Source organism: Microcaecilia unicolor, chromosome 3 (assembly GCF_901765095.1).
Source record: "Microcaecilia unicolor chromosome 3, aMicUni1.1, whole genome shotgun sequence".
Lineage (NCBI taxonomy): Eukaryota > Metazoa > Chordata > Amphibia > Gymnophiona > Siphonopidae > Microcaecilia > Microcaecilia unicolor.
Genome location: NC_044033.1, coordinates 216877273 through 216896335, shown reverse-complemented (window position 1 = coordinate 216896335; position 19063 = coordinate 216877273). Strand labels below are relative to the sequence as shown.

At 47.3% G+C, this 19063-nt stretch overlaps 2 protein-coding genes across 4 annotated transcripts in view; both read right to left on the bottom strand.

Annotated features, from left to right (window-relative positions):
* Positions 1–4357, bottom strand: part of LOC115466309 (butyrophilin subfamily 1 member A1-like) — a 31212-nt gene extending 26855 nt beyond the window's left edge. Inside the window, exon 1 of the mRNA XM_030197481.1 lies at positions 4176–4357. The gene's annotated coding sequence lies outside the window, so the exon portion shown is untranslated. The remainder of the gene's footprint in view (positions 1–4175) is intronic.
* A 9061-nt stretch (positions 4358–13418) lies between these two features.
* Positions 13419–19063, bottom strand: part of LOC115466310 (carbohydrate sulfotransferase 6-like) — a 135040-nt gene continuing 129395 nt past the window's right edge. For all 3 annotated transcript variants that reach the window (XR_003941527.1, XR_003941526.1, XR_003941525.1), the window contains one exon: positions 13419–13663. The gene's annotated coding sequence lies outside the window, so the exon portion shown is untranslated. The remainder of the gene's footprint in view (positions 13664–19063) is intronic.

Sequence of the window (19063 nt, the reverse complement as noted above, 5' to 3'; positions counted from 1 at the left end):
CCTATGGAATGCCCGCTCTATCTGTAACAAACTCCCCTATATCCAGGACCTCTTTATCTCGCGTCACCTCCATCTGCTCGCCATAACAGAAACCTGGCTCTGCCCTGATGACTCTGCTTCAGTCGCAGCCCTGTGCCATGGCGGTTATCTATTTTCACATACTCCTCGCCCTGCTGGCCGTGGGGGCGATGTTGGACTACTTCTCTCTCCCTCCTCCAGATTTCAACCCCTTCTTCCACCTCAATCTCACTGTTTTTCCTCCTTTGAAGTCCACTCTATCCGCCTTTTCTCTCCTCTGCCTCTTCGAATAGCGGTCATTTATCGTCCCCCTGATAAGTCCCTTTCATCCTTTCTCAGTGACTTTGACGCCTGGCTTGCCTTCTTCCATGATCCTTCCTCCCCCTCTCTCATCCTTGGTGACTTTAATATTCCTGCTAATGATCCTTCCAACTCTTATATTTCCAAGTTACTCGCTTTAACGTCGTCCTTTAATCTCCAACTATGCTCCACCTCCCCCACTCATCAAAATGGTCACTGTCTTGATCTCATCTTCTCCTCCAACTGTTCACCTTCTAGTTTCCTTGCCTCTGATCATCCCTCCTCTGATCACCATCTTATAACTTTCACACTTAAATCTCCTCCCTCCCAGTCTCGTCCTATCCTATCTAATTTATCTAGGAATCTTCACGATATTGACCCTTCATCTCTATCCTCCCATGTTTCAAACCTCCTCTCTACTGTGGCACCATCCACGTCTGTCAACGAGGCTGTTTCTTCTTACAACAATACTCTATCCTCTGCCTTAGACACTCTTGCACCTTTGATGACCCGCCCTGTAAGGCGTACAAAACCCCAACCTTGGCTGACTTTTAATATCCGCTACCTATGTTCCTGTACCCGCTCCGCCGAACGCCTCTGGCGGAAATCTCGGGCCCTTGCTGATTTCTTACACTTTAAGTTCATGCTGACCTCCTTCCAATCTGCTCTTTTACGTGCCAAACAGGATTATTATATCCAACTGACCAACTCTCTTGGCTCTAATCCTCGACATCTCTCCACCACATTGAACTCTCTCCTCAAGGTGCCCCCTCCCCCAACTCCCCCTTCATTATCTCCTCAGACCCTTGCTGAATTCTTTCACAACAAGGTTCAAAAGATAAACCTTGCTTTCTCTACCTCACCAGCTCTCCCTCCACTAGTCCATTCCCCTCTCTCTCCTTCCCCTCATTCCCTTTCCTCCTTTCCTGAAGTTACTATTGAGGAAACTACACTTCTCCTTTCTTCCTCAAAATGTACCACCTGTTCCTCTGATCCCATTCCCACCCACCTTCTTAATGCCATCTCTCCTACTCTTATTCCTTTTATCTGTCACATTCTCAACCTCTCACTTTCCACTGCGACTGTCCCTGCTGCCTTTAAACATGCTGTGGTCACACCTCTCCTTAAGAAGCCTTCACTTGACCCTACTTGTCCCTCTAATTACCGACCCATCTCCCTCCTTCCTTTTCTCTCCAAATTACTTGAGCGGGCTGTTCACCGCCGCTGCCTTGATTTTCTCTCCTCACATGCTATTCTTGACCCATTACAATCTGGTTTTCGCCCTCTCCACTCAACCGAAACTGCGCTTACTAAAGTCTCCAATGACCTATTACTGGCTAAATCCAGAGGTCAATATTCCATCCTCATTCTTCTTGATCTTTCCGCTGCTTATGACACTGTCGATCACAGCATACTTCTCGATACCCTGTCCTCACTTGGATTCCAGGGCTCTGTCCTTTCCTGGTTCTCTTCCTACCTCTCCCTCTGCACCTTTAGTGTTCACTCTGGTGGATCCTCTTCTACTTCTATCCCTCTGCCTGTCGGCGTACCTCAGGGTTCTGTTCTTGGTCCCCTCCTCTTTTCTATCTACACTTCTTCCCTTGGTTCATTAATCTCATCCCATGGCTTTTCCTACCATCTCTATGCTGATGACTCCCAAATCTACCTTTCTACCCCTGATATCTCACCTTGCATCCAAACCAAAGTTTCAGCGTGCTTGTCTGACATTGCTGCCTGGATGTCTCAACGCCACCTGAAATTAAATATGACCAAAACCGAGCTTCTCATTTTCCCCCCCAAACCCACCTCCCCGCTCCCCCCGTTTTCTATTTCTGTTGATGGCTCTCTCATTCTCCCTGTCTCCTCAGCTCGAAACCTTGGGGTCATCTTTGACTCTTCTCTCTCCTTCTCTGCTCATATCCAGCAGATTGCCAAGACCTGTCGTTTCTTTCTTTACAACATCCGTAAAATCCGCCCCTTTCTTTCCGAGCACTCTACCAAAACCTTCATCTACACCCTTGTCACCTCTCGTTTAGACTACTGCAATCAGCTTCTCGCTGGCCTCCCACTTAGTCACCTCTCCCCTCTCCAGTCGGTTCAAAACTCTGCTGCCCGTCTCATCTTCCGCCAGGGTCGCTTTACTCATACTACCCCTCTCCTCAAGACCCTTCACTGGCTCCCTATCTGTTTTCGCATCCTGTTCAAACTTCTTCTACTAACCTATAAATGTATTCACTCTGCTGCTCCCCAGTATCTCTCCACACTCGTCCTTCCCTACACCCCTTCCCGTGCACTCCGCTCCATGGATAAATCCTTCTCATCTGTTCCCTTCTCCACTACTGCCAACTCCAGACTTCGCGCCTTCTGTCTCGCTGCACCCTACACCTGGAATAAACTTCCTGAGCCCCTACGTCTTGCCCCATCCTTGGCCACCTTTAAATCTAGACTGAAAGCCCACCTCTTTAACATTGCGTTTGACTCGTAACCACTTGTAACCACTCGCCTCCACCTACCCTCCTCTCTTCCTTCCCGTTCACATTAATTGATTTGATTTGCTTACTTTATTTATTTTTTGTCTATTAGATTGTAAGCTCTTTGAGCAGGGACTGTCTTTCTTCTATGTTTGTGCAGCGCTGCGTATGCCTTGTAGCGCTATAGAAATGCTAAATAGTAGTAGTAGTAGTAGGGAAGGGAAAAGAGAGATCCTAGAACTTTATATTCTGAATATATCCCTGCCCTGTTATCCTTCTATATATAATAAAACAACATACTTTTGTGTAAACAGCCAATCAGTAGGGATAACAAACTGTCTATTGCTATATACTATACTATACCAAAAATAAGTTTGTGAATAAAGACACATTCAGCCACCATTCCTGTATTCGATATTTTAATACATGAAACCTCAAATCTCCAGATTGGGGATTTCTCACAGAGACTTTTTTTTTCACCCACTATCATAATAGGAGTCAAGTTCATATCATTGGTTTCCTAATAGAGAAATAAAAGAAACAGTGTAAAAAAAAAAACTCCAGTTCTTGAAGAAAACCTGGTTCGAAAAAATCCTCAAATTATTTATTAAACATAATTCCGTGAATGTATGAGCCCAGGGCCTGTCCTAGGGTCTCTGGTGCCCCCCTGCAGACTATCAGTTGGTGCCCCCTCCCCCCCCAGCGTGGCCATTACCTGGCTTAAAGAGCTTGGTTGAGAAGATTCTTCTTCTCTTCTGCTCTGCCGGTGGCGTGGCTCATGGACGGCAGGGGTGGATGAGGAGTGCACTAGCCAGTGCAGGAAAGGCCAGGGCAGGGGCGGAAGCTTAGGCAGTGAGTCAGGCAGTCAGCTGGAAGCCTCAGCGCCTGGGATGGAGGAGGACACGAGACATGAGATGCTTAGGCAGTTAGGGTACTTACTTGCCGCGCCCGCAAGGCGCACTGGCGCGCACGCAGGGTGCCGCAGAGGGAGGAGGCGGCGTCTCGTGACATCGAGAAGCAGAGGAGCTGCTGGCCAGGCTGGAAGGAGACGAGCAGCGCCGCAGAGGTGTAAAGCGCGTGCGTCGCTGCATGCAGCGTTATGGCAGGAACTGGAAACGGGAAGGCAGTCGAACAGCTGGGCGGGCCACGGGAGCTGGCGCCCTTGAAGGCAGGCGCCCTCCTGCGGTGCTTACCCCGCTTACTGGGTTGGACCGGCCCTGTATGAGCTTTATTTTAATTTAAAGTACTGCTCAGTAACTACAATATAGCTGAGAAAACAAAATTCCCAAAAATATATTGCCAAAAACAATCCAAACATCTGCACTTATGGAATGGTGGATGAATGTGTCTTTATTAACAAACTGGGTTTAGTATCAAACAACATACCTGCCATGTCCTGCTATGCAGATTCATTTGTGTGATTGTAAGAAGACCCAACTTTCTCCAGCTCGTGTTCCTCCCATCTCTCAGCTGTGTGAAGATTAACAGAGAAATAATTGATTTTCCAGTTACAAAATCCCCAAGCTGAAGTTTATAATGATTTTATAGCTGGCTATGTCGTGCTTTCACTTTCCTCTTCCCCAGCTACAGAGGCCAAACAAGGAAGTGAAACATCATTTCCTGACAAGCACTTCATTCAAATCCAGAGCAGAAAGCGATTAACCAGTTTACCATCGCAGTGCTGAAAACAAACAGCAGAGATGGAGCTAGATTTACCACCCTACAAGGCCAAAGATTAAGATTTTTTTTCAGACGGTGCAATCAGGGTAGCAATCTAGAAAGATATGTGTTGTATTGCTGTGCAAAAAAATAAAAAGCAGCATAAAATACTTCCATTTATGCCACGTAGGTATTTAAATGTCTGTATCACATACCCCCTCTCACGCCTTACTTCCAAAGTATACTTCCCTATCATCAAGCCGATCAATCCATAGACTGGTCCATCTACCAGCAGATGGAGATAGAGAGCAATCTTTTGCCTCCCTATATGTGGTCATGTGCTGCTGGTGGAAACTCCCCAGTATGTTCTCTATCTCAGCAGGTGTGTGGTCACACAGCAGCAGCTCTGGCTAGGTCTCCAAACCTAATTGTTTAGGTTTTGTTGAGTGCCTGGGGTTGAGGGCTCTTCGTGAGCAAGTGCAAACCTGGTGGTGCCAGGTCCCTCCTTTTCTCCCCCCCTCCCGCTGGCTCCATTTAAAAAAAAAAAAAAAATTTTTAAACGTTCAAAAAGGACGTCCATTTGCAGCTGCTCACTGGAACAAGTCGTCGCTGCTCGGAGCAAGAAGCAGGTAATTTTTACCTTTTACTAGCGGGCAGAGGGTTCCCCGAACGGTCTCCACGTGGCTATGGCCGCGGATGGCAAGGGTGCGAAAAGACGCTCCCCGGAACGCGTTCGTGCGCCTAGTGGGGAAGCGGGGGAATCTTGCTACTCTTTGGGGTTCTGGAATGTTGCCATGATTTGGGTTTCTGCCAGGTACTTGTGACCTGGCGTGGCCACTGTTGGAAACAAGATACTGGGCTAGATGGTCCATTGGTCTGACCCAGTATGGCTACTCTTATGTAATGCACTGTATATTTTGTAGTGACCCTCATCACATCCATCGTGAAAGTGAGGGTTCAATTCATTGTACATACTCTAATTAAAATGGTGATGGTGTTGGCACTCTGTGGAACCACAGTTCATAATTTTGCCTTATGATGTGTTTCATTTTGTGAATTCCTGCAGCTGGAACTTCCTCCATATACTTGTGATTCATGAGCATTCCATAAATTTGCTTATGTCCGCAATAACATTTTTTAATACCTGAACTGATCAGAGATATTTCCTCTTCCTCACTTTGCCGCTACTTGCAAGCCCAAGCTTGAATCCCTGTATAAGCAGAGCATTTGCACTCAGTCATTTGCAATCCCTGTTTTTTTTAATGAACTTACCTATCTTTATCATCACTTTCTGTCCTTCAAAGCAAAGTGAAATTTCTCAGGTGAGCAGAAGCCCCTGTAGAGTCAATGAGAGAACCTGCTGGTGGAACACTGGGTGACACTGGTTTATAATCCCTGCACAATACAAGCAGCAAATCACGTTTGAATTTCCTCTGCTATTGGCCAGTAGTAACCTATCAAAATTCATCGATTCATGAGAAATATCCCTTTGGCTTGCTTTCATTAATACAGCTTTAAATTAAAGGTTGCCTGTTGTCTGCAAACAGAGCACAATGCATGCTTGCGCCTGAAGGAACAGTGTCTTCTGCTCACGTTTATTGGTGCAGGATGACCTTGTGAATTCAGCATTCTGTTACAGGTATTTTATGGGAAAATGTAAGGGAAGCATAGGAAAATGTGGAGGGACGTTTTTGATATGACATTTAAACAGGGCCGCCGAGAGACAAGGCCAGGCCTGGGGCAAGGCCGCCCCGCCTCCGCCCCCTCCCCGCCGCTGCCGCCCCCCATCGCTCCTCCTGCCGCTGCTATCCCCCACCGCTGCAGTCCGCGGTCTCACCTGCCTGCTTCCATGGCTTCGGGCCCCCTGCATTCAAAGCGGCAGTCGCAGATCGCCTCTCTTCTGGCCTTCCCTCCTTGTGTCCCGCCCTCGTCTGATGTAACTTCCGGTTACTGCAAGGGCGGGACACAGGGAGGGAAGGCCTGAAGTGAGGTGATCTGTGACTGCCGCTTCGACTGCAGGGGGCCTGGAGCCGAGGAGGCAGGCAGTTGAGACTGGGGACTGCAGCGCCGGTGGCCTGACCCCAGCGCCAGGTCCCCCTTGGAGGCCCGGGCAATTTTGCCCCCCCCCCCCCCGCCCCCCTTCTTGGCAGCCCTGCCTTTAAATCCAGCTTTGGATGTTTTGCTCAAATTTTTCAAAATTCAAGTGGTGAATGTAGTGATTTTTGAAACAGGAAAATGTTTATCTTTTTGTTTCAAAAATGGCCATTTGCTATATGTTGCTGTACTCAGTGCATCTATCTTTTCGGACCATTTTTGGAAAAAAAAAAAAAAACATCCAAGTGAAAAATGCACAAAATCAAGCCATTGGGATGTAGGTGGAGCCAGTATTCTTAGTAGACTGGCCACACAGACATCCCAGCAGAGCAGTGGGTCACCCTAGGGGGCACTGCAGTGGACTTCACCTAAAAGTTCCCAGTACACATCTCACTGTTATCCACTTATATTACTACTACTACTACTATTTAGCATTTCTATAGCGCTACAAGGCATACGCAGCGCTGCACAAACATAGCAGAAAGACAGTCCCTGCTCAAAGAGCTTACAATCTAATAGACAAAAAATAAATAAAGTAGGCAAATCAAAACAATTAATGTGAACGGGAAGGAAGAGAGGAGGGTAGGTGGATGGTGTATGGGGAGCCCTCCAATACCCACCAAAAACCTACTGTACCCAACTATACACCTCTACAATAGCCCTTATGTCTGCAAGTGTTACCAATATGTGGATATAGTAGGTTTTTTGTGGGTTTGGGGGGATGACACTTTCCACCACAAGTGTAACAGGTAGAGTGAGATTTGAGCCTGGGTCACTTTCTCTACAGTGCACTGCAAAGACCACTAGGCTACTCTAGGGACCTGCTTGCTGCTCTAATAGAACTGGCCATAACATCTGAAGCTGTCATAGAGGCTGCTATGTACTGTTTCTTTCACATTTTGGGGGGGGGGGGGTGGAAGAGGGTCAGTGACCACTGGGGGAGTAAGGAGGGAGACATTCCTCCAGTGGTTATCTGGTCATTTAGGGCACTTTTTGTGGCTTAGTTGTTATTAAAACAGGTGTAGCTCAAAACGTCTTAGTTTTAGTCCTGGATGTTTTTGTTTTGTTCCATTAGGAACCCTGATGCAGATGTTCTGCCAAAACACGGCCCATATCGAGCCCTTCAGTAAAGGTTGCCTGCAAACCCACTCTTGGAGGCCCTTTCTGCTTTTTTTGTTTGGCAACGCCTGCAGAAGTATAACATCCACATAACAATAAAAAGACCTTCCAGATGTGTTTTAGCTAATCTGCTTTAAATATCATTTTGATTGAGTTCTTTTTTTAAACATTTTGTTTTACTGTATGTTTGTAAACTGCTATGATCTTAGTACAGCTTGGTGGTATATCAAGCTTGAATAAACCATATTGCAGAATCTGTACCTAACATTTGTCAAGGCCTTCCATTCACAGCTCATCCCAAACAGCCAGGAGGGGTGAACCCTTCTCCCCTGGCTATCAGGAAACTAGGTACATGAAAGGCTAGAGGTTGTGGCAGCCATTTTTCTGCTGAAGTCACAGGGGCAAGAGTGAGAGTGGGGTTCTTTCCAGCTCAGCTTACCCACTATGCCACCAGGGATGTTAGGGTAGACTCAGAGGGGCCTATTGGGTCATGGAAGAGGAGCTTCTATTGATAGGGGTGTTTCTGGAGGGGGTCGGCTCTAGAGGGCAGGATCCAGGATTAAGTCATGTTGTGGAGGCTTCCCTTGGGGGGGGGGGGGGGGGGAGTCAGGGGGAATGACAGACCCACATGTATGCCCTGACCAGCTGGGACCCACATATGCCTCATGTGGGTGGGTCCCAGATGAATATCAGCAGGGACCTACATAACTGCCAGCAGCTAGCTGGATATTCAATGTCAGTGCCTGGATATGACCCGGCATTGAACATCTGTGTTTAATTTAGCTGGTGACGGTCAGTATTTAAAAACTACTGACTACTGCTGGCTGAATATCAAGGAGTAGGGCTTTCCTTTCATTAGTGTTTATTAAGTCTTGCCTTGTATTTATTGCCTGTGAAGTTGAAAGAAACAAGAAATGTGTGTTTTAATGAATGTTGAATATTAGAGAGATGTTATATCCATCCTGCCTTGAACCTTATATCTGTTTCTTATTTTTACTCACTTTAAGGGACTCACTCCTTCTTCTTCCTGTTGTCCACCTACAGTGAGTCCTTGCACAACTGCAATGATGAAGATGCAACCTGCCGTTCTGGGCTGATAGTACCTCATTAGTGAAACCCAACCACTTCCTGAGTTCAGGAGCTGAAGTCCTGGATTATGAGTGGAACCCTGAACTTGAAGGTGTAACACATTCCACCCAGACAAATCACCTGCTACAGGGTAAGTATCAAAGACCAATTATTTTCAAATAGTCTTTAATATTACGGCCTTGTCTCCTACTGCAGGATCACCTTTTTACATTACATTAATTTATTTATTTAGATTTTGCTCACACCTTTTTCAGTAGTAGTAGCTCAAGGTGAGTTACTTTCAGGTACACTGGATATTTCTCTGTCCCAGGAGGGCTCACAATGTACCTGAGGCAATGGAGGGTTAAGTAACTTGCCCAAGATCACAAGGAGCAGCAGTGGGATTTGAACCGACTCGTCACGGGAGGAGTGTGAAAGATTACAAGAGGACCTCTTGAGACTGGGGGATTGGGCATCCAAATGGCAGATGAAGTTCAACGTTGACAAGTGCAAAGTGATGCAAGTGGGAAGGAGGAACCCAAATTACGGCTATGTCATGCAAGGTTCCGCTTTAGGAGTTACAGACCAAGAAAGGGATCTGGGAGTAATCGTGGATAGGACGTTGAAATCTTCCGCTCAATGTGCTGCGGCAGCCAAGAAGGCGAACAGAATGTTGAGTATTATTAGAAAAGGGATGGAAAACAAGCATGAGGATATTATAATGCCGTTATATCGCTCCATGGTGCGACCGCACCTGGAGTATTGTGTTCAGTTCTTGTCGCCTCATCTCAAAAAAGATATAAAGGAATTGGAGAAGGTGCAGAGAAGGGCGATGAAAATGATAAAAGGGATGGGACGACTACCTTATGAGGAGAGGTTAAGAAGGCTAGGACTCTTTAGCCTGGAGAAAAGGCGGCTGAGGGGTGATATGATAGAGGTCTACAAAATTTTGAGTGGGGTAGAGCGGACAGATTTGAAGCGTTTGTTTACGCTTTCTAACAATAATAGAACTAGGGGACACAAGATGAAATTAGAATCTGGTAGGTTTAAAACAAATTGGAGAAAGTTTTTCTTTACTCAGCGCGTGGTTAGACTCTGGAACTCATTGCTGGAGAAGGTAATGACGGCAGCTGGCTTTGCTGAGTTTAAAGGGGGTCTGGACAGATTCCTGAAGGAAAAGTCCATTGATCGTTATTAAATTTTGGGATTTTGCCAGGTTCTTGGGGCCTGGATTGGCCGCTGTCGGAGATGGAATGCTGGGCTTGATGGACCTTTGGTCTTTTCCCAGCATGGCAGTGCTTATGTACTTACTAGTAAAAAAGGCCCATTTCTTAACACAATGAAACGGGCGCTAGCAATGTAATGAGTTCCTGCCATTAATGTTTCCACGGTTGTATTCTGAATATAATTGTTGTTTACATGTGTAAGATTTCTTTATATACAATATTTTTTTGTGTAAACTGTGTTACAATGTGGTAAAAGTTTTCCTTGTTCAGGCCCTTCAATCAGTTTAACAATCACATCAGAAGAGCTCCTTACTCGTGAGAATGCAACATACAGTTGCCCATGTGAGAGACTGAGAGTGACAGTGTGTTTTACAGACAGTGTAAGAGAGAGATACACAGAGTGATTGATTGAGTGTGTGTGTGTGATGTGTGTGTGTGTGAGTCAGTGTTGCCAGGTGGAAAATTTTTTTCCCACCCAATCCAGCATAAAAACCGCCCAAAACCCGCCCAAACTCAAACCCCGCCCCTGACACCCCCACCCCCGCGTCATCACCCCCGCCCCCGCCGTCATCAACCCCGCCTCCCCGTCACCGGCCCCGCCTCCCCCGTCACTAACCCCGCCCAAAACGTCACTAACCCCGCCCCCCGCGGCCGAAAAAGCCGCCCAAAAAACTGCCCTGAAGCCCAAAAAGCAGCCCAAAAAACCGCAACCCGCCGTGGGCAAAAATTTCCCGCGGCGGGTCGCGGAAAACCGCCCAATTGGGCGGTAAAACCGCCCACCTGGCAACACTGGTGTGAGTGATGTGTGTGAGTGACGTGTGATTAAATGTTTGTCTTCCCTTCCGTTCTGTGCACTTGCCTCCACTGATGTTCGTACCTCCCTGTATATGATTGTTTGTTAGAGATTCAATCCACTCCACTTCCCTCCTCCAAGTTCCGTTCTGTCTGATTGGTTCTTCGTTCCTGTGACGTCTTTGTTTGCTTGGCAACTATGCAGCATTCCGTTTCCTCGACGTGAGGGCGGGGACAGTGAGAGCCAATGAAACGCTGAACTACAGACTTACGAACCCTGCACTGCCACAGTGCCACAGAGTCAGCTTCAGAATGTTGGAAGTGCTTTTTATTATATAGGATGTACTATCTCTTGTAGTGTATGATTATCCTTATAATGAAATGCTAGAAGTTTCTTATATATAGTTGAGGTCATGTGACCATTATTTATTAGTTGTTCAGCATACTGAAATATAGATGGTTCTTAAGAAACAGCTGTCAATATACCTGTTTTTTTTTAACACAATGAGATAGTTGCAACCAATAGAAGTATTGTGTGGTAGGTATATTAAATTGTGTTTGAAGATCCTGGAAGGATAATAAGCTGTTCTGGTCTTGGTGACATACATTTTTAAGAGTCCAGATACCACAGTTCGCCCAGATGTTCCAAAAAAAAAAAAAAAAGATATTCTTATTAATTAGGAATTTGGGGTTATTCCATATGGTTATTAGTGTTGAGGAAGTAATGGGTATATCTAAATGTTTATCTAGGTTTTGTAGACAGATTTTGGTATTGTTGATTATAAAATTATGTACTTTATTGGGGGTAGTGGGCATACATGTAATCAAATGCAAAGGTATTGGTAAGAACATAGATTGTTCTAATTGAAGCCATAAGGGAGTATATTCTCTTTCAGAGGAAAACCAGTGACAGCCTTGTCGTGTGATAAATGCTTTATGGTATAGTAAGAAATCTAATCAGACCACTCTCTTCAGCAAATGTAATACAATCAATGTTTTTCTTATATCATAGAGCTGTTTGGACCCCACGGAAAATGCACAATGCAAAATTATTAGAATCAAGTTTATGCTGGAATTGTAAGACTCATATTGGTACACTAGTTCACATGATTTATGATTGGGAGAAAGTTAAACCTTTTTGGCAAGCCATTTGGGAAATCACATGTGCTATATTTAAACTCAAATTACAGCTCAATGTATCTTTAATACTATTTAAGTCATGTTCATCAGACATATGTTTACCAGACAAACATAGCACACTATTTGACATACTAATTATTATTGGTCAGCACATGATTCTAGCAAACTGGAAAAATTCGACCTATCTAAATGAACATTTCTGGTGGCAATCAGTCTTGTTATACCATAAGTATGAGTCAACCTCTGCGTAACTTATGGGAACTTTCACCAAGAAGAATTCAATATGGACTCCTCTCAAAGACTATATATACACGTTACAGAGCTAGACAATACTATGATGCTTCTTCCTCTGCATAATTTTCTATATAATCTGTTATATTGTTATTATATCTTATGAAAATCAATAAAATATCTTGGAAAAAAAATAACAATTTAAGTAAGCTAGAAAGGCTCTGGCTGGTTTAAATCTCCTGTCCTCACTCAACCACCAAATTTCAGCAACACTAAACCTGGCAGTGCAGCTGAATATTGCCTCTGACCTTCCCATAAAAAGTGGGCTTGTCAGGGGCAGACCTAGAGGCAGTGTTGGGGAGGAGCCAGGGCTTATGTGAGTGCCAGTAGTATTCAGCCAAGGCCCACATAAACTTCAGCGGGTGAATTTAGGACAGATTGTTGAGCTGTCTTAAATTCACCCGCTTAAGCTTATGCGGGACTCAGCTGAATATTGGGCTAGGACTCGCATAAGCAGTTTTTTAAAAATTGGAGCCCCCCCCCCCCCCCCCCGAGCCCCTGACGCATTCCCATCTCGTCCTCCCACAGCCCGAGGACTCAAGGCACTTCCCCTTCCCCCCAACACCCTTTGCCCTCAACCCGCAAACCCTCAATAGTTCAGCTAGGCCCCCCTCCCGGGGCCTACCTTGATCCCTGGTGAGCACAGCCCCTCGAGGAGCCTGCCCAAAATGACTACCGTGAGCTCTCGCAGCAGCTCACGGAATGTTATGTGTGCCCCGACTGAATATCGGCTGGGCCCGCATAAGCTCTGCCACCCAGCCCACCTACATGTCTCCCCCAATATTCAGTGCAGGTGCCTGGACATGGCCCGCCACTGAATATTGGGGGGCTGCGTTTTTTAAAAATGCTGATCGTCGCCAGCTGAATATCAGGGGGAAGATGTTTGAGTAAGAAAGTAGCCCCCCGATATTCAGTCGGCGGTGGACATTAAACCCAGATATTCAATGCCAGGCCATTTCTAGCGACTGGCATTGAATATCTGGTTTCATTTTTGACTGCGACAACTAAACCGGTTTAGCCGACATTCAGTGCTAACCATTAAGTGCTTAGTGGTTAAAGATAGTCCTTCTGTTTATGCAGCCTGTTTTAACCGCTAAACATAGCTGATTTGGCTATAGGTCAGCTGAGTATAGGCCGGTGTGTATTCAGAGACCACATGGGAGACTTTACCCAAGAAGTCTCTCAAGTTGTACAACTCAAAATAAAGACTTGCATTTGGACTACTGTTACTCTCTCATCTTTTTATTTCATTTTAACAAGAGACAACAGAATAGACTCAAGTGAGAGAGTTTCAGTCATTCAGTGCTCTGCGATTACAATCTGGTGGATAGTGTGAATCGGTATCTTCCTCCTTGTTGCACAAATCTTCCTCACAGCAGGTGGTGAACGATCTGAAGTTGCTGCTAACTAAGTTCTCAATCTTATGAATTTGGTTGCATTTACTGGAGACGGTGCAATCTAGAAAACTATATTTAAAATCACAGCCTGAAAGATAAAGGCAAAGACAGAGATAATGAACCACTGTTAAAAGGTGTGGGGGAAGGGGAGGCTGACCAAGAGAAAGGAACAATCAAGCCCAACGCCAGGGACTCTGGCGCCCCCCTGCAAACTATCAGTCGGCGCTCCCCCCCCCCCTTTGGTTCCAGTATCTCCTTTCTTTCTTCTCCCTCCCCCATTCTCCCAACCACCCCCAGGGTTACAAAATTCTAAAGGACATTAACCTCTCTTGTGTCTCCCTCACCTGCCCGGTCTAACTTAAAAATGTTAGGTTTTCCGGCGTAGGAGTGATTCAAACAAGCTGTCTTCGGCCTCCTTGGCACTCTCCCTCTGCCGCCACGGTCTGCCCCACGTCTGACACAACTTCCTGTTTCCACTTGGGCAGACTGCTGTGGCAGAGGGAGAGTGCCGAGGAGGCTGAAGGCAGCATGTGTGAATCGTTCCCACACCAGAAAACCTCTGTTTAGAAAAAAAAAAAATTTTAAGTTAGACCTGGCAGATGAGGGAGACGCAACAGAACATCTGCCAACAGGTAATAGGTAACTGTCCTTTAGCACTTTGTAACTCATGGGTGGGTGGCAGAACGGGGCAGTGGCGTAGCCACAGGTGGGCCTGGGTGGGCCAGGGCCCACCCAACAGTAGAACACATTTAGCGGTAGCTGGTGGAGATCCCAAGCTCCACCAGTTGAAAATTTCCCCCTGATGGTAATGAAAACACTACTCTCCATGATACCGGCACCTGCGCATGCTCAGTTTTAATGCATGCCTGCTGCAGACCGCCAAGGTGGAAAGAAGCGTTTTCCCACCAGCTGAGATATTTGTGGTGGGGGGGAGAGTGGGTGAGAGAGAACACTTGGTGCCCACCCACTTCTTGCCTATTCCCACCCAAAATCTGTTGTCTAGCTACACCCCTGGAATGGGGGAGGGAGAAGAGAGAAAAGAGATACTGGAACAGGCGCCCTCCTGCCGTGCATACCCTGCTTACCACGTTCCCGCAGGCCCTGGGAATAATAGATGACAGATAGGAAAAACAGTCAACAGACATCAACCAGTTGATCAGCAGTGGTGAAAGAGTGACCTTTCCCAACATTGCAAGTATTGGAACAAACTTGTCCCAGGAGCATCAGCAGGCCAGGAGCCTTTTTCAAAGACTATGAGCTCATATTCTACTCAGATCCCAAGTGTAGAGGCCGATATTCAGACCACGAGAGTTAGGTCAGCTAACTCCCTCAGTCGGCGGCAATGTCGGATATTCAATGCTGGGCTGTTTCCAGTGACCGGCACTGAATATCCATTTATCTTTGGCTGGTATACACACAGTCAAAACTGGCTGCCAAACCCAAGCTAAAAATCGGCAGATAGCTGGTCATATCGTGCGATATAACTGGCTAGCTGCTAACCAGCAATATTCAGCGAGAGACAGCCAGCAATTTCCCACTGAATATTGCTGGATAGCTGGCTAAATACCATTTAACCAGCCAGGTGCCACTCCTGGTTGGTTAAATGATATTGTCCATCCACAGTCAATCATCACATCCGAGTATGTGGATTTCCAAGAAAATTAGAGGAGTAATTTCCTAAAACAGTGTTTCATTTTTTTTTTTACATTTGTACCCCGCACTTTCCCACTCATGGCAGGCTCAATGCGGCTTACATATTGTATACAGGTACTTATTTGTACCTGGGGCAATGGAGGGTTAAGTGACTTGCCCAGAGTCACAAGGAGCTGCCTGTGCCTGAAGTGGGAATTGAACTCACTTCCTCAGGACCAGAGTCCACCACCCTAACCACTAGGCCACTCCTATGCAGAGAGAGGCACTGAAAAGGCTGTTTAAAAGCACGTTACCGATGCATAGCATGTATTTTTACACGGTGCAGTGTAGGCATTTCCTGAAGGCAGAGCTGGAGTAGATTCAGAAAATAGATGAGTACATTACAAAATATATGTGTGGACGGGCAAACGTATGCAGTCCCGTTCCACCTGCCGCAGAGCAAGTGTAGATTGTTCACCTTTGTTCCGGTTGGGTAATTTTACAAAGATACACAGGAATATATGCTATGTGTGTGTACATGAAACTTTACGGGCAGGTTAACATGGCATTCCTGGAAGCAGTCTTGGAGCAGAGTTTAAACTTGGACATACGACTGAATTTTATTTATTTATTTGGTTCACTTGTATCCCACATTTTCCCAGCATGTGCGGGCTCAATGTGGCTAACAAAGTTACAAGAAAATTACATAATACAGCAGGATATAATAGCTAAATAAAAAAAAGTAACAAATACAGTAACTTAAGCAGCCAAATAAGTGAATACGGATGGGAAATTGGGAGCAACAAGAGGAAGCAGACATAAGGCAAAAAGTGGGGAAATCGGACAAAACGGAATTAGGGGATTAAAGAGTATTGGGGACAGTGGGATAGGCTCTACTAAACAAATAAGTTTTTAGTAATTTTTTTAAAGTTGGGTGATCCGTTGTCTCTTTCAATTGTCTCGGCAAGGCATTCCAGGATTTTCAAAACTATGCATGTATTTTAACTCGGTCCCACATAGCAGGCGTAGATGTGCATGTAAGGCTGGATTCAGTAAAGACGCTGAACAGTATCTTATAAACAGCAGTCTGGGATGGGGTTCCTTTATAGACTAGAACTGGGGTCCACACTCAACTTTGAACACAAAGATTTGCACCAGCTGAAAGCACTGTAAATCCTGGCTGGCAAGTTGGGCGCAAACTCCATAACACTGTGTGGCAGGGGTGGACTAAGTGTGGTCTGGGCCCCTCACCCAGTCACTGACTGACACCCCCGTACCACCACAGATGACGCCCCTGCTGCCCCAGTCCTACCTGAAGAGCCCTGGTGGTCTCTGCGGGGGTGGGGATAGAATGTTCCTTCCTGCCCGCTATTTCCCCACCTACGGTAGTCTTACGGGTCTTGACAGTCTTGCGAGACTTCCGCAGCAAGTTTCAGCCGCCATTTTTAAAATACAGCGGTGCCATGCAAGGGGAATAGTGCCAGCACAACGGGCAGGAAAGAACATGTTCCCCATCCCCCCTCCACAGAGGCCACTAGATCACTAGCGGCACTTTTTAAGGTCGGACTGAGGAGGGCTGTAGCGTGCGGCAGGCATCTGGGCAGAGCCTCTGGGCCCCCTAGAGCCTCTGTGCCCTCAGGCACTGCCCGATTGCCCGAATTGTCAGTCTACCCCTGCTGTGCACATCTTAAGGGAACGTCCCTGACCTGCCCATGTCCTCCTATTGCCAGGCCCCCCCTTTGCAGATACGCATGGAAATACTTAGGCAGTATTCTATAAATGGACACATAAATGGGGTTTTCGCATGGATCTGCCGCTTCCAGGGGCATAGCCAGACTTCAGCGGGAGGGGGATCCAGATCCCGAGGTGAGGGGGCACATTTTAGCCCCCCCCGGCGCGGCCGACCCCCCCCCCCCCCCCCGCGATTTTTGACCCACCGCCACCACCAACTTTGACCTCCCCTGCCGAAAACCCTCTCGGCCCCCCTCCCGCCGCCAACCCTCCCCCGCCGCCACCTACCTTTGCTGGCAGGGGACCCTAACCCCCGCCAGCCGAGGTCCTCTTCTTCCAGCGCAAGGCTTCGTTCTGTTTCTGTGAGTCTGATGTCGTGCAGGATGTCAGACTCACAGAAACAGAATGAAGCCTTGCGCTGGAAGAAGAGGACCTGGGCTTGTGGGGGTTGGGGACCCCGCCAGCAAAGGTAGCAAGCGACGGCAGCAAGGGAGGGTTGGCGGCGGGAGGGGGGTCGAGACGGTCGTCGGCAGGGGGGTCCAGGGCCAACTCTATGGGGGCCCAGGCCCCACATAGCTACGCCCCTGGCCGCTTCTGCCTCATTTCGGCGCCTTGCATCCATTAGAACACTTTTCTACACCAAAACCTTGGCGCAAAATTAGCAGCTAATTTTAGGCATTATATATAAAAATTCCCCTGATAGCTCTTCTGGAGTAATGTTCAAACTAGAGGTACTCGCATAATTTTGCGGTAGCCCAGAAGTAGTTCAAGATTAGCACGTAGTAAAAGGACACCTTAGAAGGCAAACTTAGGGATATAAATTTAGCATTTTCTGAATATCGGGCTCTACGTTTTTGAGAATTTCCGTATAACCATACTAATGCTAATATATCCTCTTTATGACATTAAATATTTCAGCATCGCCAATGATTTCCTGATATTCACTAAGGCGTCCTTTTACTTAGGCACACCAGCACATTTAGCATGTGCTAAATGCTAACATGTCCATTATATTCAGTGCGTTTTTTTTCTAGCAAAAAAGGTGCTGGTACTGAAATTCCAGGCCACCCTTCAGGGGTGGGGTGTTCACTGAGGGACCCACCCCACAATAGCCAGGCCCCTTGCAACCAGTCACAGAATCTATGGCAAGGCAAAATTGGTGTGTAGAGCCTGAGCTCTTTTATTAAAACTTGGGGACCATGGGTCAATTTTAGCAGACAATGGAATGGGTGCCTGTACTCAGTAGCCCCTCAAAAAAAGCCCTGATTATATTCCTATAGGTGTCTTAGCAATGAGGCCCTCATGATCAAAAACAAACTACGGCGCTAGAGGCTGTTAACGCCATACTAGCGCCGGAGTTTGCTGCCGACCCATGATCAGAGCCCTCGAGCGCGTGAAACAACGCGCTTGAGGGCTCTTAGTGCAAGTAGCATGCAAATGCATGCTAAACAGGGCTCTTAGCGCAAGTAGCTTGCAAATGCATGCTAATCAGCGCTTAACGTATTCATCCCCAATGATCAGCGTCCAGCGCACCAAAGATTGGGTCGCTGGCGGCGGCAAACTCTACGCCAGCTCTGAGCTGGCGTTAGGGTTTGCGCCGATCATTGGGGAGGAATAGTGAGCCCTTTCCAGCATGCAGTTGCATGCTGGCAGCCGTTCCCCCCCAAAACAAACACGAACAGGGGGCTGGAGGTCCGGTGGACCTCCGGACCCCCGACGATCCCACCCCCCGATGTTCAGGGAGGGCTGGAGATCCGGTGGGTCTCCAGCCCCCCCCAAACCCCCAGAAAATGTCAAGTGGCCGCCACCGCCGCCGGCCAAACCCTCTCCCACCCTCCCCACCCAGCGAGCGACAAGGGGGGGGGCTGGAGTTCCTTTCCCAACCCCCCCCCCCCCCCGCCCGCGTTGTACCAATCCCTGGTGGTCCAGCGTGAGTAGGAGTAGTGACAAACCCCCCTTCCGGCCCCCCCTACCCTCTCCCACCCTCCCACCCAGCGAGCGAAGCCACCCCAACTCCCCCCCCCCCACCAGCGTTGTCATACGAATCCCTGGTGGTCCAGCGTGAGTCGAAGTAGTGACAACCCCCCTCCCACCCCCCCCTACCTTTAGCTGGAGGAGGGACGCA